This window comes from Hyla sarda, unplaced genomic scaffold (assembly GCF_029499605.1).
Source record: "Hyla sarda isolate aHylSar1 unplaced genomic scaffold, aHylSar1.hap1 scaffold_1544, whole genome shotgun sequence".
NCBI classification, from domain to species: Eukaryota; Metazoa; Chordata; class Amphibia; order Anura; family Hylidae; genus Hyla; species Hyla sarda.
Window position 1 is genome coordinate 32,583 of NW_026608180.1, and position 21,548 is coordinate 54,130.

The following is a 21,548-nucleotide window of genomic DNA, read 5'->3' on the forward strand; positions in this document are numbered from 1 at the left end:
GCGCATCGCGAGCGGGCGCTACCCGCATCGCGAATCGCATCCCGGCCAGAGGCGGTATCGCAGCGCCCCGGGTCCGTGGAACCGACCGGAGCGCTGCAGTGAGAGGAGTGTAGCGAGCGCTCCGGGGAGGAGCGGGGACCCGGAGCGCTCGGCGTAACAAAGCCCTTGTTCTTGGTAGTGATAATGAAATAGACAGGGACTCTAACATAGGGTCGCCTGATTGTTTTGCAAGTTTACATAGGAAAGTTGAAGGCCAAAATGTTAATTTCTAAGTTAAGATGGATTTTAAAGCATTTGGTTTTCTTTTCCTAGTTATTATGACTTTGGTTGTAACAACTATTAATGTAAGAAGTATTGAGTCTGAAATTAGGAGAGCTGCAATTTTTGATATTCTTGAGAATGTTAGAAGTGATGTGATATGTTTACAGGAGTGTGCAATAAAGTCAGCACCTTATGCAAATGAGTGGAAGTGTGGGCAGTCCTTCTGGTCCACATGTGCAGAAAACAAAAATGAAGGTGTTGGGATTTTATTGCGAAACAGGGACATTAAAGTTTTAAATTGCCAAACTTTAGTACCTGGTCGTTGTATGGTTTTAATTTTTGAGGTTTTGGGCCAGAGGATGAGAATTTTTAATGTGTATGCTCCAGCAGAAAAACAAGCACGTTTGTCTTTTTTAGAGTCCCTTAAGTTTTTTATCCCTGGTCGTGAAGATACTATTATTGTTGGCGATTTTAACTGCATTAGATCCGTCAATGATCGTGAGAGCTCTGCTGAGGTTAGAACTGATATTACTTCCAATGTTTTAAATCAAATTATTCAAGACTTGCATTTTACTGATGTTGGACTGATGTTTAGCACTGATGAAAGATATACGTACATATCAGATAGTGGCCGCTGTAAATCCCGGATCGATTACATCCTGGTCTCTGATGGGATTAAGGTGGTCCGGTGCAATCAAATGATGTCAACTTTCTCAGACCACAAGATGGTGTCGGCTGAGATAAGTGTCATAGAGTCCCTTCATTTTGGGAGGGGGCTCTGGAAATTAAATGTAAGTCTATTGGAAGATGAGGAAGTAATGGCTGGTTTTAATCATGTGTTTTTATCCTGTGTTTCTAAACAACCTGATTTTAGTAATGTCTTAGTGTGGTGGGAATGGGCTAAAGGAGAGTTTTCTAATTTCTTTAAGATGTTTTGCATAAAGAGAGCACAAGAGAAGAGGAGGAGTGATGAAAGGCTTGTATCCCGGTTAGAGACTCTCTATAAGTTTAAACGTGTTGGTGTGGAGGTGGAGGATGAGATTGTTAAGGTGAAGGGGGAGATGAAAAAAAGGTTGTTGGAAAAGGGAAGGAATATTGTATATAAGTCTAAAGTGCAGCACCTAGAAGAAAATGAGCAGTGTACACGGTATTTCTTTAAAAAATGTTTTAATGCTAAAGGTGTTTTTAAATCTGTTTTTACCCCTACGGGGGAAGTTTTTGGAGAGGAGATGGTGAAGGAGATTGGCAGATTTTATGAGACACTCTTTAGTAATAAGAGCAGAGCCAGTGAGACGGAGATGAATGATTATTGTAATATTTTGGAGAATAATGTTCCTGTTGAAAAAGTAGATTTTTTGATTGATGATGTTAGTGAAGGGGAGATCAAGCAGGCCCTGGATAAGATGGCCAAAGGGAAGACACCAGGCTGTGATGGTCTCCCCGCTGAGTTTTATTCCGCGTTCTGGAATATTTTAAGTAAAGAGTTTACACGGGTGGTGCAATATGTTTTTAACTCAGGTGTTTTAGCTGAATCTATGAAGAAAGGGGTCATAACATTAATTCATAAAAAAGGTGATGGCAGAGATCTTAAAAATTGGAGACCTATAACTTTATTAAATTGTGACTACAAGATAATTGCTAAGATTGTGGCTAATAGACTGAGTGATGTAGTGGACCACCTTGTGGGAGAATACCAAGTTTGTGCAGTACCGAAAAGAAAAATAACAGATAATTTATTGCTTTTAAGAGACTCTATTTATTACAGTAACTTTAACAAGAATGCACTGTTTGTTGAGTCCATAGATTTCGAAAAGGCTTATGATAAGGTTGCACATGATTTTATGTTCATTGCTTTAAAACACTTAGGTATTCCAGAAAAGTTATTATCTGTTATTATGAGTTTTTATCATGGGGTGACAAGTCAGATTTTAGTAAATGGGCATGTGGGGCCTGCTTTTAATGTCTTGTCTGGAGTCAGACAGGGATGCCCACTCTCCCCAATTCTGTTTATATGCGTTATAGAGGGCCTGTTGAAGAATGTGCAGAAAGATAAATGTGTGAGTGGTGTTTTTATTCCAGGTAGTGATGGTAGTAAGTTAAAGGTTTTAAGTTATATGGACGATGTGGTTTTTACTTGTACATCCCAAGCAGATCTCAACAGAGTAAATTTGCATGTGAGGATTTTTTGTTGTGTGGCTGGGATGAATGTGAACTGGGGGAAGTGCCAATTATGCAGTTTTGGGAACCAAGAGAATATAGTAGTGGATGGTGTTAAGGAAAAAGAAGACATTGAAGTGCTAGGAGTGATATTTGATAAAGACCTCAAAGGAAAGAAAAGTTATGAGACTTTGGACAGTAAAATTGAGAAGAAGCTATCCTTCTGGAGGTTAAGGAACTTGTCACTTAAAGGGAAAGTTCTTATCATTAAGTCTGTAATCCTACCGCTTCTCTTGTATACGGCTATGGTGCTTCCTCCAGGGAAGTTATGGACTAGGAGAGTCACAAGGAAGCTTTTTGTGTTCTTCTGGGGGTCTAAGATGGAGAAAATGAGAAGAGAAGAAGTGATGAAGAGTATGAATTTGGGCGGATATAACTTTCCAAACATTGATCTGTTTTTAAAGGTGCACTATTTTCTTTTAATTTTTAAATTGATACAGTGCAATAATAGGGCGGCAGACATGAGTAAATACCTTGCAGGATGGTTGTTTTCCAAATGGGGCTGGTGTGAGAGGGATTTGAGGAGACCCATAGCACATGTGATACCTACCTTCTATGTGCTCCTCAGGTCTTTCAATGATCAATTTGGTTTGAGCTCTTTAGGTGAACCTGATAAAAAGAAAATAGAACAAGAAATAAGGAAAAATGAGAGATTATATGAAGTACCATTCTGCACTAATGCTCAGTCTGTGAAGATTTGGAAGTTTTTTAAAGTTATTGGACTATCAAACAGACAAAAAGACGTTAGTTGGATGTCCTTTCATGGCTGCCTCCCAACCCGATCTTTTTTAAATGGAAGAGGTTTGAGAATAAGTGACAGATGCCCAAGAGAGGGTTGTGGAGGTAGAGAAGACTTAGTGCACCTTTATTGGGACTGTTTTTATGCAAAAGAATTTTTTATGTTTTTAAAGAAGTTTTTAATCCAACTCACTGGATATAACAGTTTTTCTTTTGAGAAAGTTTTTATTGGTCAAGATCTTAGTAAAAAGGAAGATACACGTACTAATTGGATTCTTTTTTCTGTTTTTAAAGAGGTTTTATGGGACTCACGCAATTTGCTTGTTTTTAAAAATGTTGTTATTTCTCCGAGGGAATTGAAAAGATTGTTTTTAGGAAGGATTTTTACTATCTTTCTACTGGACAAAAAGAGAATTGGTGAAGAAGAAGCGGAGAAAATCTGGATGCATACACGATGGAAAAATTTATAAGAAGTACGTAAAGGAGAAAGCTGTAAGTTTTTGACCAATTTCTGTGATTGTTTTTGACATGTTTTTTTGTTTTGTTGTTTGGTCACTTTTTCTTGGCACTCGGTTCCCTTAGTTAGTTTTTTCCGTATGATGTTTTTTCAGATATTGTTTTAAGTGACGAGTCTTGGTAGGTGACCTGATGATCGTCCAAACAATAGTCTGTAACTGAGGAAAAAAAAAAAAGAAAAAAAAAAAAAAAAAAAAAAAAAAAATCTGTTCTTATCAGTTTAATATCTGATACGTCCCCTATCTGGGGACCATATATTAAATGGATTTTTGAGAACGGGGGCCGATTTCGAAGCTTGCTTCCGTCGCCCTATGCATTGACCCGATATGGCAGTATCTTCGGGTACAGTGCACCACCCCCTTACAGGGTTAAAAAGAAAGATTCCTACTTTCATTGCTACCTGCTTGCTGGCTAGCCAGCTAGCCAGCCCTGTGGGCCTTGCTGCTGCAGCCAAAAAACAAAAGGTGGTGCTGCTGCTGCTGCTTCTGCTGCTTCTGCTTGTGTCTGGCCGCTGTTGGAGCGTCCAGGCACAGGACTTCTGCTGCTGCTGACTAAATGGCCTCCTTAATTGGATCATTTGAGTAGCCAGCACACCTGTGCAGGTAGGGCATGACATGATAGGCAGCTGCCTTGATAGCGGGTGGGTGCTGAATGTTCCTAATTGACAAAATAAGATTAATGCTTATGAAGAAATATAAAATCTCATCCCTTCCCCAATATCGCGCCACACCCCTACCCCTTAATTCCCTGGTTGAACTTGATGGACATATGTCTTTTTTCGACCGTACTAACTATGTAACTATGTAACATAACATGGGGGGGGGGGTCTCCTGGCTGTTCACACAGGTGTGTCATTGCTGTACATTGACCATGCATTGCTTCTGTGGTATTGCAAAGGCAAAGACAAATGCTTCCAGCCATCCATTGCACTAATGGATTGGTCATCAGCTGGCTGTCTATGTCCCGCATCAATATAGACCAAAGTACAGAGGGTTAGGCTATGCTATTGTGCACCTACCTGATGCATCAGAAGGTGCGAGGCCCTTGCTAAATTCTGTGCACAGACTTTGAGATCTATACTTTAGACTGTATCTAAACCTGCTCCAACATGGACTGACATTCTGGCCTACTTTCAGCCGATGCGACTTGTCTGTCGCTGAACAGTCGCTTTTTATGTATTCAGCACCTATGTATAATGTTGTAAAAATGCTCTAGAAGCTAAAGTCGCAGAAATGTCACACATATTTGGCCTGCAACTTTCTGTGCGACAAATTCAGACAGGAAAAATCAGTATAAATCCTTAGAAAATTATCCCCCAGTGTCTCCATCTGCTGGCGGTATTGAATAAGCATTGCTGCACTGATGGGGTATGCATTAGACGAAAAAAAAGAAGAAAAAGAAGAATAATACGCCCAGAAAAGAGGCGAAAAGGAGAAAAACGTAAAAAAACGTGAAAAAAAAGTAAGAGGAAGAGAAGGGAAAAAAAGGTGGAAATGGGTTTAAAAGTGATTTCGGCGGAGAAATATATATATATATATATATATATATATATATATATATATATATATATACGCGCACACACACACATATATATAAACGTATTCTCCGTTGAGATATTGCAGCCGCTGCTGTGTCCAGGCCCAGGAGCCTTAGCACTGTGCTGTGATGTCACTCAATACCACTGACATCACTAGGTGTAAACAACATCTCTCCTTTGCTGTGTATGTGACTATGGAGCTGTTTGGTGATGTCGTCTATTATGGCCTTCATAGAAGCAACAGGAGATTGTTGCATCCATCTAGAACCCTCAGAACTACAGTGCTATGATGTCACTCACTTCCACAGGCCTTGCAGAGTGTAAACAACAACAACCCAGCTTTGTTGTGTATGTAACCATAGGGATTTGTGATGTCACCTAGAACCTTCACAGCAGCGACAGCTTTATGAGGAGCATCAGCACTGCTCTGCCTGAGCAGAACCATCACCGCCATAGGTTGTCAAATAACCCGGATTTAACCCACACAGGTAAGTCCAATGGGGTGCAGGCATGTCCTCTATGCTTACAGCTTCCCGTGGGTGTTGGTTTGATACCGTTTGGGGACAGCCAAGGAGGCATCTGCAGGCAACAAAGGTAGGTGTGTGCTTGTGTGTGTGTTTCCTATGCAGATCCTAAGCCCAGTGTCACATGCAAGTAGGAGGAGTAAGAAGGGTTCCTGGCAAATCCGGGTTATGGATTGCATTTAAAAAGGCCCCGTGGGAGTGCAATGGGCCCCTGTCTTGCTGCTTAGCAATAATGGTATGGGTTTAGGTTCTGCTGTGTGTACTGGTGGTTGACTGCCCCCCAGCCCAGAGTGTGCATGGAAAATTGTCTGGCAGCCTCCCTGACAGCAAGCAGTGATAGTGCCCATGAAGGGGACCTTGTTGGGCCCGCCCCTTTCACGGTTATCGCTTCTCGGCCTTTTGGCTAAGATCAAGTGTAGTATCTGTTCTTATCAGTTTAATATCTGATACGTCCCCTATCTGGGGACCATATATTAAATGGATTTTTGAGAACGGGGGCCGATTTCGAAGCTTGCTTCCGTCGCCCTATGCATTGACCCGATATGGCAGTATCTTCGGGTACAGTGCACCACCCCCTTACAGGGTTAAAAAGAAAGATTCCTACTTTCATTGCTACCTGCTTGCTGGCTAGCCAGCTAGCCAGCCCTGTGGGCCTTGCTGCTGCAGCCAAAAAACAAAAGGTGGTGCTGCTGCTGCTGCTTCTGCTGCTTCTGCTTGTGTCTGGCCGCTGTTGGAGCGTCCAGGCACAGGACTTCTGCTGCTGCTGACTAAATGGCCTCCTTAATTGGATCATTTGAGTAGCCAGCACACCTGTGCAGGTAGGGCATGACATGATAGGCAGCTGCCTTGATAGCGGGTGGGTGCTGAATGTTCCTAATTGACAAAATAAGATTAATGCTTATGAAGAAATATAAAATCTCATCCCTTCCCCAATATCGCGCCACACCCCTACCCCTTAATTCCCTGGTTGAACTTGATGGACATATGTCTTTTTTCGACCGTACTAACTATGTAACTATGTAACATAACATGGGGGGGGGGGGGGTCTCCTGGCTGTTCACACAGGTGTGTCATTGCTGTACATTGACCATGCATTGCTTCTGTGGTATTGCAAAGGCAAAGACAAATGCTTCCAGCCATCCATTGCACTAATGGATTGGTCATCAGCTGGCTGTCTATGTCCCGCATCAATATAGACCAAAGTACAGAGGGTTAGGCTATGCTATTGTGCACCTACCTGATGCATCAGAAGGTGCGAGGCCCTTGCTAAATTCTGTGCACAGACTTTGAGATCTATACTTTAGACTGTATCTAAACCTGCTCCAACATGGACTGACATTCTGGCCTACTTTCATTCGATGCGACTTGTCTGTCGCTGAACAGTCGCTTTTTATGTATTCAGCACCTATGTATAATGTTGTAAAAATGCTCTAGAAGCTAAAGTCGCAGAAATGTCACACATATTTGGCCTGCAACTTTCTGTGCGACAAATTCAGACAGGAAAAATCAGTATAAATCCTTAGAAAATTATCCCCCAGTGTCTCCATCTGCTGGCGGTATTGAATAAGCATTGCTGCACTGATGGGGTATGCATTAGACGAAAAAAAAGAAGAAAAAGAAGAATAATACGCCCAGAAAAGAGGCGAAAAGGAGAAAAACGTAAAAAAACGTGAAAAAAAAGTAAGAGGAAGAGAAGGGAAAAAAAGGTGGAAATGGGTTTAAAAGTGATTTCGGCGGAGAAATATATATATATATATATATATATATATATATATATATATATATATACGCGCACACACACACATATATATAAACGTATTCTCCGTTGAGATATTGCAGCCGCTGCTGTGTCCAGGCCCAGGAGCCTTAGCACTGTGCTGTGATGTCACTCAATACCACTGACATCACTAGGTGTAAACAACATCTCTCCTTTGCTGTGTATGTGACTATGGAGCTGTTTGGTGATGTCGTCTATTATGGCCTTCATAGAAGCAACAGGAGATTGTTGCATCCATCTAGAACCCTCAGAACTACAGTGCTATGATGTCACTCACTTCCACAGGCCTTGCAGAGTGTAAACAACAACAACCCAGCTTTGTTGTGTATGTAACCATAGGGATTTGTGATGTCACCTAGAACCTTCACAGCAGCGACAGCTTTATGAGGAGCATCAGCACTGCTCTGCCTGAGCAGAACCATCACCGCCATAGGTTGTCAAATAACCCGGATTTAACCCACACAGGTAAGTCCAATGGGGTGCAGGCATGTCCTCTATGCTTACAGCTTCCCGTGGGTGTTGGTTTGATACCGTTTGGGGACAGCCAAGGAGGCATCTGCAGGCAACAAAGGTAGGTGTGTGCTTGTGTGTGTGTTTCCTATGCAGATCCTAAGCCCAGTGTCACATGCAAGTAGGAGGAGTAAGAAGGGTTCCTGGCAAATCCGGGTTATGGATTGCATTTAAAAAGGCCCCGTGGGAGTGCAATGGGCCCCTGTCTTGCTGCTTAGCAATAATGGTATGGGTTTAGGTTCTGCTGTGTGTACTGGTGGTTGACTGCCCCCCAGCCCAGAGTGTGCATGGAAAATTGTCTGGCAGCCTCCCTGACAGCAAGCAGTGATAGTGCCCATGAAGGGGACCTTGTTGGGCCCGCCCCTTTCACGGTTATCGCTTCTCGGCCTTTTGGCTAAGATCAAGTGTAGTATCTGTTCTTATCAGTTTAATATCTGATACGTCCCCTATCTGGGGACCATATATTAAATGGATTTTTGAGAACGGGGGCCGATTTCGAAGCTTGCTTCCGTCGCCCTATGCATTGACCCGATATGGCAGTATCTTCGGGTACAGTGCACCACCCCCTTACAGGGTTAAAAAGAAAGATTCCTACTTTCATTGCTACCTGCTTGCTGGCTAGCCAGCTAGCCAGCCCTGTGGGCCTTGCTGCTGCAGCCAAAAAACAAAAGGTGGTGCTGCTGCTGCTGCTTCTGCTGCTTCTGCTTGTGTCTGGCCGCTGTTGGAGCGTCCAGGCACAGGACTTCTGCTGCTGCTGACTAAATGGCCTCCTTAATTGGATCATTTGAGTAGCCAGCACACCTGTGCAGGTAGGGCATGACATGATAGGCAGCTGCCTTGATAGCGGGTGGGTGCTGAATGTTCCTAATTGACAAAATAAGATTAATGCTTATGAAGAAATATAAAATCTCATCCCTTCCCCAATATCGCGCCACACCCCTACCCCTTAATTCCCTGGTTGAACTTGATGGACATATGTCTTTTTTCGACCGTACTAACTATGTAACTATGTAACATAACATGGGGGGGGGGGGGGGGTCTCCTGGCTGTTCACACAGGTGTGTCATTGCTGTACATTGACCATGCATTGCTTCTGTGGTATTGCAAAGGCAAAGACAAATGCTTCCAGCCATCCATTGCACTAATGGATTGGTCATCAGCTGGCTGTCTATGTCCCGCATCAATATAGACCAAAGTACAGAGGGTTAGGCTATGCTATTGTGCACCTACCTGATGCATCAGAAGGTGCGAGGCCCTTGCTAAATTCTGTGCACAGACTTTGAGATCTATACTTTAGACTGTATCTAAACCTGCTCCAACATGGACTGACATTCTGGCCTACTTTCAGCCGATGCGACTTGTCTGTCGCTGAACAGTCGCTTTTTATGTATTCAGCACCTATGTATAATGTTGTAAAAATGCTCTAGAAGCTAAAGTCGCAGAAATGTCACACATATTTGGCCTGCAACTTTCTGTGCGACAAATTCAGACAGGAAAAATCAGTATAAATCCTTAGAAAATTATCCCCCAGTGTCTCCATCTGCTGGCGGTATTGAATAAGCATTGCTGCACTGATGGGGTATGCATTAGACGAAAAAAAAGAAGAAAAAGAAGAATAATACGCCCAGAAAAGAGGCGAAAAGGAGAAAAACGTAAAAAAACGTGAAAAAAAAGTAAGAGGAAGAGAAGGGAAAAAAAGGTGGAAATGGGTTTAAAAGTGATTTCGGCGGAGAAATATATATATATATATATATATATATATATATATATATATATATATATACGCGCACACACACACATATATATAAACGTATTCTCCGTTGAGATATTGCAGCCGCTGCTGTGTCCAGGCCCAGGAGCCTTAGCACTGTGCTGTGATGTCACTCAATACCACTGACATCACTAGGTGTAAACAACATCTCTCCTTTGCTGTGTATGTGACTATGGAGCTGTTTGGTGATGTCGTCTATTATGGCCTTCATAGAAGCAACAGGAGATTGTTGCATCCATCTAGAACCCTCAGAACTACAGTGCTATGATGTCACTCACTTCCACAGGCCTTGCAGAGTGTAAACAACAACAACCCAGCTTTGTTGTGTATGTAACCATAGGGATTTGTGATGTCACCTAGAACCTTCACAGCAGCGACAGCTTTATGAGGAGCATCAGCACTGCTCTGCCTGAGCAGAACCATCACCGCCATAGGTTGTCAAATAACCCGGATTTAACCCACACAGGTAAGTCCAATGGGGTGCAGGCATGTCCTCTATGCTTACAGCTTCCCGTGGGTGTTGGTTTGATACCGTTTGGGGACAGCCAAGGAGGCATCTGCAGGCAACAAAGGTAGGTGTGTGCTTGTGTGTGTGTTTCCTATGCAGATCCTAAGCCCAGTGTCACATGCAAGTAGGAGGAGTAAGAAGGGTTCCTGGCAAATCCGGGTTATGGATTGCATTTAAAAAGGCCCCGTGGGAGTGCAATGGGCCCCTGTCTTGCTGCTTAGCAATAATGGTATGGGTTTAGGTTCTGCTGTGTGTACTGGTGGTTGACTGCCCCCCAGCCCAGAGTGTGCATGGAAAATTGTCTGGCAGCCTCCCTGACAGCAAGCAGTGATAGTGCCCATGAAGGGGACCTTGTTGGGCCCGCCCCTTTCACGGTTATCGCTTCTCGGCCTTTTGGCTAAGATCAAGTGTAGTATCTGTTCTTATCAGTTTAATATCTGATACGTCCCCTATCTGGGGACCATATATTAAATGGATTTTTGAGAACGGGGGCCGATTTCGAAGCTTGCTTCCGTCGCCCTATGCATTGACCCGATATGGCAGTATCTTCGGGTACAGTGCACCACCCCCTTACAGGGTTAAAAAGAAAGATTCCTACTTTCATTGCTACCTGCTTGCTGGCTAGCCAGCTAGCCAGCCCTGTAGGCCTTGCTGCTGCAGCCAAAAAACAAAAGGTGGTGCTGCTGCTGCTGCTTCTGCTGCTTCTGCTTGTGTCTGGCCGCTGTTGGAGCGTCCAGGCACAGGACTTCTGCTGCTGCTGACTAAATGGCCTCCTTAATTGGATCATTTGAGTAGCCAGCACACCTGTGCAGGTAGGGCATGACATGATAGGCAGCTGCCTTGATAGCGGGTGGGTGCTGAATGTTCCTAATTGACAAAATAAGATTAATGCTTATGAAGAAATATAAAATCTCATCCCTTCCCCAATATCGCGCCACACCCCTACCCCTTAATTCCCTGGTTGAACTTGATGGACATATGTCTTTTTTCGACCGTACTAACTATGTAACTATGTAACATAACATGGGGGGGGGGGGGGGTCTCCTGGCTGTTCACACAGGTGTGTCATTGCTGTACATTGACCATGCATTGCTTCTGTGGTATTGCAAAGGCAAAGACAAATGCTTCCAGCCATCCATTGCACTAATGGATTGGTCATCAGCTGGCTGTCTATGTCCCGCATCAATATAGACCAAAGTACAGAGGGTTAGGCTATGCTATTGTGCACCTACCTGATGCATCAGAAGGTGCGAGGCCCTTGCTAAATTCTGTGCACAGACTTTGAGATCTATACTTTAGACTGTATCTAAACCTGCTCCAACATGGACTGACATTCTGGCCTACTTTCAGCCGATGCGACTTGTCTGTCGCTGAACAGTCGCTTTTTATGTATTCAGCACCTATGTATAATGTTGTAAAAATGCTCTAGAAGCTAAAGTCGCAGAAATGTCACACATATTTGGCCTGCAACTTTCTGTGCGACAAATTCAGACAGGAAAAATCAGTATAAATCCTTAGAAAATTATCCCCCAGTGTCTCCATCTGCTGGCGGTATTGAATAAGCATTGCTGCACTGATGGGGTATGCATTAGACGAAAAAAAAGAAGAAAAAGAAGAATAATACGCCCAGAAAAGAGGCGAAAAGGAGAAAAACGTAAAAAAACGTGAAAAAAAAGTAAGAGGAAGAGAAGGGAAAAAAAGGTGGAAATGGGTTTAAAAGTGATTTCGGCGGAGAAATATATATATATATATATATATATATATATATATACGCGCACACACACACATATATATAAACGTATTCTCCGTTGAGATATTGCAGCCGCTGCTGTGTCCAGGCCCAGGAGCCTTAGCACTGTGCTGTGATGTCACTCAATACCACTGACATCACTAGGTGTAAACAACATCTCTCCTTTGCTGTGTATGTGACTATGGAGCTGTTTGGTGATGTCGTCTATTATGGCCTTCATAGAAGCAACAGGAGATTGTTGCATCCATCTAGAACCCTCAGAACTACAGTGCTATGATGTCACTCACTTCCACAGGCCTTGCAGAGTGTAAACAACAACAACCCAGCTTTGTTGTGTATGTAACCATAGGGATTTGTGATGTCACCTAGAACCTTCACAGCAGCGACAGCTTTATGAGGAGCATCAGCACTGCTCTGCCTGAGCAGAACCATCACCGCCATAGGTTGTCAAATAACCCGGATTTAACCCACACAGGTAAGTCCAATGGGGTGCAGGCATGTCCTCTATGCTTACAGCTTCCCGTGGGTGTTGGTTTGATACCGTTTGGGGACAGCCAAGGAGGCATCTGCAGGCAACAAAGGTAGGTGTGTGCTTGTGTGTGTGTTTCCTATGCAGATCCTAAGCCCAGTGTCACATGCAAGTAGGAGGAGTAAGAAGGGTTCCTGGCAAATCCGGGTTATGGATTGCATTTAAAAAGGCCCCGTGGGAGTGCAATGGGCCCCTGTCTTGCTGCTTAGCAATAATGGTATGGGTTTAGGTTCTGCTGTGTGTACTGGTGGTTGACTGCCCCCCAGCCCAGAGTGTGCATGGAAAATTGTCTGGCAGCCTCCCTGACAGCAAGCAGTGATAGTGCCCATGAAGGGGACCTTGTTGGGCCCGCCCCTTTCACGGTTATCGCTTCTCGGCCTTTTGGCTAAGATCAAGTGTAGTATCTGTTCTTATCAGTTTAATATCTGATACGTCCCCTATCTGGGGACCATATATTAAATGGATTTTTGAGAACGGGGGCCGATTTCGAAGCTTGCTTCCGTCGCCCTATGCATTGACCCGATATGGCAGTATCTTCGGGTACAGTGCACCACCCCCTTACAGGGTTAAAAAGAAAGATTCCTACTTTCATTGCTACCTGCTTGCTGGCTAGCCAGCTAGCCAGCCCTGTGGGCCTTGCTGCTGCAGCCAAAAAACAAAAGGTGGTGCTGCTTCTGCTGCTTCTGCTGCTTCTGCTTGTGTCTGGCCGCTGTTGGAGCGTCCAGGCACAGGACTTCTGCTGCTGCTGACTAAATGGCCTCCTTAATTGGATCATTTGAGTAGCCAGCACACCTGTGCAGGTAGGGCATGACATGATAGGCAGCTGCCTTGATAGCGGGTGGGTGCTGAATGTTCCTAATTGACAAAATAAGATTAATGCTTATGAAGAAATATAAAATCTCATCCCTTCCCCAATATCGCGCCACACCCCTACCCCTTAATTCCCTGGTTGAACTTGATGGACATATGTCTTTTTTCGACCGTACTAACTATGTAACTATGTAACATAACATGGGGGGGGGGGGGGGGGGTCTCCTGGCTGTTCACACAGGTGTGTCATTGCTGTACATTGACCATGCATTGCTTCTGTGGTATTGCAAAGGCAAAGACAAATGCTTCCAGCCATCCATTGCACTAATGGATTGGTCATCAGCTGGCTGTCTATGTCCCGCATCAATATAGACCAAAGTACAGAGGGTTAGGCTATGCTATTGTGCACCTACCTGATGCATCAGAAGGTGCGAGGCCCTTGCTAAATTCTGTGCACAGACTTTGAGATCTATACTTTAGACTGTATCTAAACCTGCTCCAACATGGACTGACATTCTGGCCTACTTTCAGCCGATGCGACTTGTCTGTCGCTGAACAGTCGCTTTTTATGTATTCAGCACCTATGTATAATGTTGTAAAAATGCTCTAGAAGCTAAAGTCGCAGAAATGTCACACATATTTGGCCTGCAACTTTCTGTGCGACAAATTCAGACAGGAAAAATCAGTATAAATCCTTAGAAAATTATCCCCCAGTGTCTCCATCTGCTGGCGGTATTGAATAAGCATTGCTGCACTGATGGGGTATGCATTAGACGAAAAAAAAGAAGAAAAAGAAGAATAATACGCCCAGAAAAGAGGCGAAAAGGAGAAAAACGTAAAAAAACGTGAAAAAAAAGTAAGAGGAAGAGAAGGGAAAAAAAGGTGGAAATGGGTTTAAAAGTGATTTCGGCGGAGAAATATATATATATATATATATATATATATATATATATATATACGCGCACACACACACATATATATAAACGTATTCTCCGTTGAGATATTGCAGCCGCTGCTGTGTCCAGGCCCAGGAGCCTTAGCACTGTGCTGTGATGTCACTCAATACCACTGACATCACTAGGTGTAAACAACATCTCTCCTTTGCTGTGTATGTGACTATGGAGCTGTTTGGTGATGTCGTCTATTATGGCCTTCATAGAAGCAACAGGAGATTGTTGCATCCATCTAGAACCCTCAGAACTACAGTGCTATGATGTCACTCACTTCCACAGGCCTTGCAGAGTGTAAACAACAACAACCCAGCTTTGTTGTGTATGTAACCATAGGGATTTGTGATGTCACCTAGAACCTTCACAGCAGCGACAGCTTTATGAGGAGCATCAGCACTGCTCTGCCTGAGCAGAACCATCACCGCCATAGGTTGTCAAATAACCCGGATTTAACCCACACAGGTAAGTCCAATGGGGTGCAGGCATGTCCTCTATGCTTACAGCTTCCCGTGGGTGTTGGTTTGATACCGTTTGGGGACAGCCAAGGAGGCATCTGCAGGCAACAAAGGTAGGTGTGTGCTTGTGTGTGTGTTTCCTATGCAGATCCTAAGCCCAGTGTCACATGCAAGTAGGAGGAGTAAGAAGGGTTCCTGGCAAATCCGGGTTATGGATTGCATTTAAAAAGGCCCCGTGGGAGTGCAATGGGCCCCTGTCTTGCTGCTTAGCAATAATGGTATGGGTTTAGGTTCTGCTGTGTGTACTGGTGGTTGACTGCCCCCCAGCCCAGAGTGTGCATGGAAAATTGTCTGGCAGCCTCCCTGACAGCAAGCAGTGATAGTGCCCATGAAGGGGACCTTGTTGGGCCCGCCCCTTTCACGGTTATCGCTTCTCGGCCTTTTGGCTAAGATCAAGTGTAGTATCTGTTCTTATCAGTTTAATATCTGATACGTCCCCTATCTGGGGACCATATATTAAATGGATTTTTGAGAACGGGGGCCGATTTCGAAGCTTGCTTCCGTCGCCCTATGCATTGACCCGATATGGCAGTATCTTCGGGTACAGTGCACCACCCCCTTACAGGGTTAAAAAGAAAGATTCCTACTTTCATTGCTACCTGCTTGCTGGCTAGCCAGCTAGCCAGCCCTGTGGGCCTTGCTGCTGCAGCCAAAAAACAAAAGGTGGTGCTGCTGCTGCTGCTTCTGCTGCTTCTGCTTGTGTCTGGCCGCTGTTGGAGCGTCCAGGCACAGGACTTCTGCTGCTGCTGACTAAATGGCCTCCTTAATTGGATCATTTGAGTAGCCAGCACACCTGTGCAGGTAGGGCATGACATGATAGGCAGCTGCCTTGATAGCGGGTGGGTGCTGAATGTTCCTAATTGACAAAATAAGATTAATGCTTATGAAGAAATATAAAATCTCATCCCTTCCCCAATATCGCGCCACACCCCTACCCCTTAATTCCCTGGTTGAACTTGATGGACATATGTCTTTTTTCGACCGTACTAACTATGTAACTATGTAACATAACATGGGGGGGGGGGGGGGGGGGTCTCCTGGCTGTTCACACAGGTGTGTCATTGCTGTACATTGACCATGCATTGCTTCTGTGGTATTGCAAAGGCAAAGACAAATGCTTCCAGCCATCCATTGCACTAATGGATTGGTCATCAGCTGGCTGTCTATGTCCCGCATCAATATAGACCAAAGTACAGAGGGTTAGGCTATGCTATTGTGCACCTACCTGATGCATCAGAAGGTGCGAGGCCCTTGCTAAATTCTGTGCACAGACTTTGAGATCTATACTTTAGACTGTATCTAAACCTGCTCCAACATGGACTGACATTCTGGCCTACTTTCAGCCGATGCGACTTGTCTGTCGCTGAACAGTCGCTTTTTATGTATTCAGCACCTATGTATAATGTTGTAAAAATGCTCTAGAAGCTAAAGTCGCAGAAATGTCACACATATTTGGCCTGCAACTTTCTGTGCGACAAATTCAGACAGGAAAAATCAGTATAAATCCTTAGAAAATTATCCCCCAGTGTCTCCATCTGCTGGCGGTATTGAATAAGCATTGCTGCACTGATGGGGTATGCATTAGACGAAAAAAAAGAAGAAAAAGAAGAATAATACGCCCAGAAAAGAGGCGAAAAGGAGAAAAACGTAAAAAAACGTGAAAAAAAAGTAAGAGGAAGAGAAGGGAAAAAAAGGTGGAAATGGGTTTAAAAGTGATTTCGGCGGAGAAATATATATATATATATATATATATATATATATATATATATATATACGCGCACACACACACATATATATAAACGTATTCTCCGTTGAGATATTGCAGCCGCTGCTGTGTCCAGGCCCAGGAGCCTTAGCACTGTGCTGTGATGTCACTCAATACCACTGACATCACTAGGTGTAAACAACATCTCTCCTTTGCTGTGTATGTGACTATGGAGCTGTTTGGTGATGTCGTCTATTATGGCCTTCATAGAAGCAACAGGAGATTGTTGCATCCATCTAGAACCCTCAGAACTACAGTGCTATGATGTCACTCACTTCCACAGGCCTTGCAGAGTGTAAACAACAACAACCCAGCTTTGTTGTGTATGTAACCATAGGGATTTGTGATGTCACCTAGAACCTTCACAGCAGCGACAGCTTTATGAGGAGCATCAGCACTGCTCTGCCTGAGCAGAACCATCACCGCCATAGGTTGTCAAATAACCCGGATTTAACCCACACAGGTAAGTCCAATGGGGTGCAGGCATGTCCTCTATGCTTACAGCTTCCCGTGGGTGTTGGTTTGATACCGTTTGGGGACAGCCAAGGAGGCATCTGCAGGCAACAAAGGTAGGTGTGTGCTTGTGTGTGTGTTTCCTATGCAGATCCTAAGCCCAGTGTCACATGCAAGTAGGAGGAGTAAGAAGGGTTCCTGGCAAATCCGGGTTATGGATTGCATTTAAAAAGGCCCCGTGGGAGTGCAATGGGCCCCTGTCTTGCTGCTTAGCAATAATGGTATGGGTTTAGGTTCTGCTGTGTGTACTGGTGGTTGACTGCCCCCCAGCCCAGAGTGTGCATGGAAAATTGTCTGGCAGCCTCCCTGACAGCAAGCAGTGATAGTGCCCATGAAGGGGACCTTGTTGGGCCCGCCCCTTTCACGGTTATCGCTTCTCGGCCTTTTGGCTAAGATCAAGTGTAGTATCTGTTCTTATCAGTTTAATATCTGATACGTCCCCTATCTGGGGACCATATATTAAATGGATTTTTGAGAACGGGGGCCGATTTCGAAGCTTGCTTCCGTCGCCCTATGCATTGACCCGATATGGCAGTATCTTCGGGTACAGTGCACCACCCCCTTACAGGGTTAAAAACAAAGATTCCTACTTTCATTGCTACCTGCTTGCTGGCTAGCCAGCTAGCCAGCCCTGTGGGCCTTGCTGCTGCAGCCAAAAAACAAAAGGTGGTGCTGCTGCTGCTGCTTCTGCTGCTTCTGCTTGTGTCTGGCCGCTGTTGGAGCGTCCAGGCACAGGACTTCTGCTGCTGCTGACTAAATGGCCTCCTTAATTGGATCATTTGAGTAGCCAGCACACCTGTGCAGGTAGGGCATGACATGATAGGCAGCTGCCTTGATAGCGGGTGGGTGCTGAATGTTCCTAATTGACAAAATAAGATTAATGCTTATGAAGAAATATAAAATCTCATCCCTTCCCCAATATCGCGCCACACCCCTACCCCTTAATTCCCTGGTTGAACTTGATGGACATATGTCTTTTTTCGACCGTACTAACTATGTAACTATGTAACATAACATGGGGGGGGGGGGGGGGTCTCCTGGCTGTTCACACAGGTGTGTCATTGCTGTACATTGACCATGCATTGCTTCTGTGGTATTGCAAAGGCAAAGACAAATGCTTCCAGCCATCCATTGCACTAATGGATTGGTCATCAGCTGGCTGTCTATGTCCCGCATCAATATAGACCAAAGTACAGAGGGTTAGGCTATGCTATTGTGCACCTACCTGATGCATCAGAAGGTGCGAGGCCCTTGCTAAATTCTGTGCACAGACTTTGAGATCTATACTTTAGACTGTATCTAAACCTGCTCCAACATGGACTGACATTCTGGCCTACTTTCAGCCGATGCGACTTGTCTGTCGCTGAACAGTCGCTTTTTATGTATTCAGCACCTATGTATAATGTTGTAAAAATGCTCTAGAAGCTAAAGTCGCAGAAATGTCACACATATTTGGCCTGCAACTTTCTGTGCGACAAATTCAGACAGGAAAAATCAGTATAAATCCTTAGAAAATTATCCCCCAGTGTCTCCATCTGCTGGCGGTATTGAATAAGCATTGCTGCACTGATGGGGTATGCATTAGACGAAAAAAAAGAAGAAAAAGAAGAATAATACGCCCAGAAAAGAGGCGAAAAGGAGAAAAACGTAAAAAAACGTGAAAAAAAAGTAAGAGGAAGAGAAGGGAAAAAAAGGTGGAAATGGGTTTAAAAGTGATTTCGGCGGAGAAATATATATATATATATATATATATATATATATATATATATATACGCGCACACACACACATATATATAAACGTATTCTCCGTTGAGATATTGCAGCCGCTGCTGTGTCCAGGCCCAGGAGCCTTAGCACTGTGCTGTGATGTCACTCAATACCACTGACATCACTAGGTGTAAACAACATCTCTCCTTTGCTGTGTATGTGACTATGGAGCTGTTTGGTGATGTCGTCTATTATGGCCTTCATAGAAGCAACAGGAGATTGTTGCATCCATCTAGAACCCTCAGAACTACAGTGCTATGATGTCACTCACTTCCACAGGCCTTGCAGAGTGTAAACAACAACAACCCAGCTTTGTTGTGTATGTAACCATAGGGATTTGTGATGTCACCTAGAACCTTCACAGCAGCGACAGCTTTATGAGGAGCATCAGCACTGCTCTGCCTGAGCAGAACCATCACCGCCATAGGTTGTCAAATAACCCGGATTTAACCCACACAGGTAAGTCCAATGGGGTGCAGGCATGTCCTCTATGCTTACAGCTTCCCGTGGGTGTTGGTTTGATACCGTTTGGGGACAGCCAAGGAGGCATCTGCAGGCAACAAAGGTAGGTGTGTGCTTGTGTGTGTGTTTCCTATGCAGATCCTAAGCCCAGTGTCACATGCAAGTAGGAGGAGTAAGAAGGGTTCCTGGCAAATCCGGGTTATGGATTGCATTTAAAAAGGCCCCGTGGGAGTGCAATGGGCCCCTGTCTTGCTGCTTAGCAATAATGGTATGGGTTTAGGTTCTGCTGTGTGTACTGGTGGTTGACTGCCCCCCAGCCCAGAGTGTGCATGGAAAATTGTCTGGCAGCCTCCCTGACAGCAAGCAGTGATAGTGCCCATGAAGGGGACCTTGTTGGGCCCGCCCCTTTCACGGTTATCGCTTCTCGGCCTTTTGGCTAAGATCAAGTGTAGTATCTGTTCTTATCAGTTTAATATCTGATACGTCCCCTATCTGGGGACCATATATTAAATGGATTTTTGAGAACGGGGGCCGATTTCGAAGCTTGCTTCCGTCGCCCTATGCATTGACCCGATATGGCAGTATCTTCGGGTACAGTGCACCACCCCCTTACAGGGTTAAAAAGAAAGATTCCTACTTTCATTGCTACCTGCTTGCTGGCTAGCCAGCTAGCCAGCCCTGTGGGCCTTGCTGCTGCAGCCAAAAAACAAAAGGTGGTGCTGCTGCTGCTGCTTCTGCTGCTTCTGCTTGTGTCTGGCCGCTGTTGGAGCGTCCAGGCACAGGACTTCTGCTGCTGCTGACTAAATGGCCTCCTTAATTGGATCATTTGAGTAGCCAGCACACCTGTGCAGGTAGGGCATGACATGATAGGCAGCTGCCTTGATAGCGGGTGGGTGCTGAATGTTCCTAATTGACAAAATAAGATTAATGCTTATGAAGAAATATAAAATCTCATCCCTTCCCCAATATCGCGCCACACCCCTACCCCTTAATTCCCTGGTTGAACTTGATGGACATATGTCTTTTTTCGACCGTACTAACTATGTAACTATGTAACATAACATGGGGGGGGGGGGTCTCCTGGCTGTTCACACAGGTGTGTCATTGCTGTACATTGACCATGCATTGCTTCTGTGGTATTGCAAAGGCAAAGACAAATGCTTCCAGCCATCCATTGCACTAATGGATTGGTCATCAGCTGGCTGTCTATGTCCCGCATCAATATAGACCAAAGTACAGAGGGTTAGGCTATGCTATTGTGCACCTACCTGATGCATCAGAAGGTGCGAGGCCCTTGCTAAATTCTGTGCACAGACTTTGAGATCTATACTTTAGACTGTATCTAAACCTGCTCCAACATGGACTGACATTCTGGCCTACTTTCAGCCGATGCGACTTGTCTGTCGCTGAACAGTCGCTTTTTATGTATTCAGCACCTATGTATAATGTTGTAAAAATGCTCTAGAAGCTAAAGTCGCAGAAATGTCACACATATTTGGCCTGCAACTTTCTGTGCGACAAATTCAGACAGGAAAAATCAGTATAAATCCTTAGAAAATTATCCCCCAGTGTCTCCATCTGCTGGCGGTATTGAATAAGCATTGCTGCACTGATGGGGTATGCATTAGACGAAAAAAAAGAAGAAAAAGAAGAATAATACGCCCAGAAAAGAGGCGAAAAGGAGAAAAACGTAAAAAAACGTGAAAAAAAAGTAAGAGGAAGAGAAGGGAAAAAAAGGTGGAAATGGGTTTAAAAGTGATTTCGGCGGAGAAATATATATATATATATATATATATATATATATATATATATATATATATATATACGCGCACACACACACATATATATAAACGTATTCTCCGTTGAGATATTGCAGCCGCTGCTGTGTCCAGGCCCAGGAGCCTTAGCACTGTGCTGTGATGTCACTCAATACCACTGACATCACTAGGTGTAAACAACATCTCTCCTTTGCTGTGTATGTGACTATGGAGCTGTTTGGTGATGTCGTCTATTATGGCCTTCATAGAAGCAACAGGAGATTGTTGCATCCATCTAGAACCCTCAGAACTACAGTGCTATGATGTCACTCACTTCCACAGGCCTTGCAGAGTGTAAACAACAACAACCC

At 44.4% G+C, this 21,548-nt stretch overlaps 7 non-coding genes and 1 pseudogene across 7 annotated transcripts; all 8 read left to right on the forward strand.

Moving 5' to 3' along the window:
• The first annotated feature begins 3,919 nt into the window (after positions 1 to 3,919).
• LOC130309990 (U2 spliceosomal RNA) lies at positions 3,920 to 4,090 on the forward strand (annotated as a pseudogene).
• Positions 4,091 to 6,176: 2,086 nt separating this feature from the next.
• LOC130309968 (U2 spliceosomal RNA) lies at positions 6,177 to 6,367 on the forward strand. The gene has a single exon (XR_008858537.1). It is a non-coding gene; the product is annotated as a U2 spliceosomal RNA (small nuclear RNA).
• A 2,087-nt stretch (positions 6,368 to 8,454) lies between these two features.
• Positions 8,455 to 8,645, forward strand: LOC130309969 (U2 spliceosomal RNA). Its single transcript, XR_008858538.1, has one exon. It is a non-coding gene; the product is annotated as a U2 spliceosomal RNA (small nuclear RNA).
• A 2,091-nt stretch (positions 8,646 to 10,736) lies between these two features.
• LOC130309970 (U2 spliceosomal RNA) lies at positions 10,737 to 10,927 on the forward strand. The gene has a single exon (XR_008858539.1). It is a non-coding gene; the product is annotated as a U2 spliceosomal RNA (small nuclear RNA).
• Positions 10,928 to 13,003: 2,076 nt separating this feature from the next.
• On the forward strand, positions 13,004 to 13,194 carry LOC130309972 (U2 spliceosomal RNA). The gene has a single exon (XR_008858540.1). It is a non-coding gene; the product is annotated as a U2 spliceosomal RNA (small nuclear RNA).
• A 2,085-nt stretch (positions 13,195 to 15,279) lies between these two features.
• Positions 15,280 to 15,470, forward strand: LOC130309973 (U2 spliceosomal RNA). The gene has a single exon (XR_008858541.1). It is a non-coding gene; the product is annotated as a U2 spliceosomal RNA (small nuclear RNA).
• A 2,090-nt stretch (positions 15,471 to 17,560) lies between these two features.
• On the forward strand, positions 17,561 to 17,751 carry LOC130309974 (U2 spliceosomal RNA). The gene has a single exon (XR_008858542.1). It is a non-coding gene; the product is annotated as a U2 spliceosomal RNA (small nuclear RNA).
• A 2,085-nt stretch (positions 17,752 to 19,836) lies between these two features.
• LOC130309976 (U2 spliceosomal RNA) lies at positions 19,837 to 20,027 on the forward strand. The gene has a single exon (XR_008858544.1). It is a non-coding gene; the product is annotated as a U2 spliceosomal RNA (small nuclear RNA).
• The last annotated feature ends 1,521 nt before the right edge of the window (positions 20,028 to 21,548 follow it).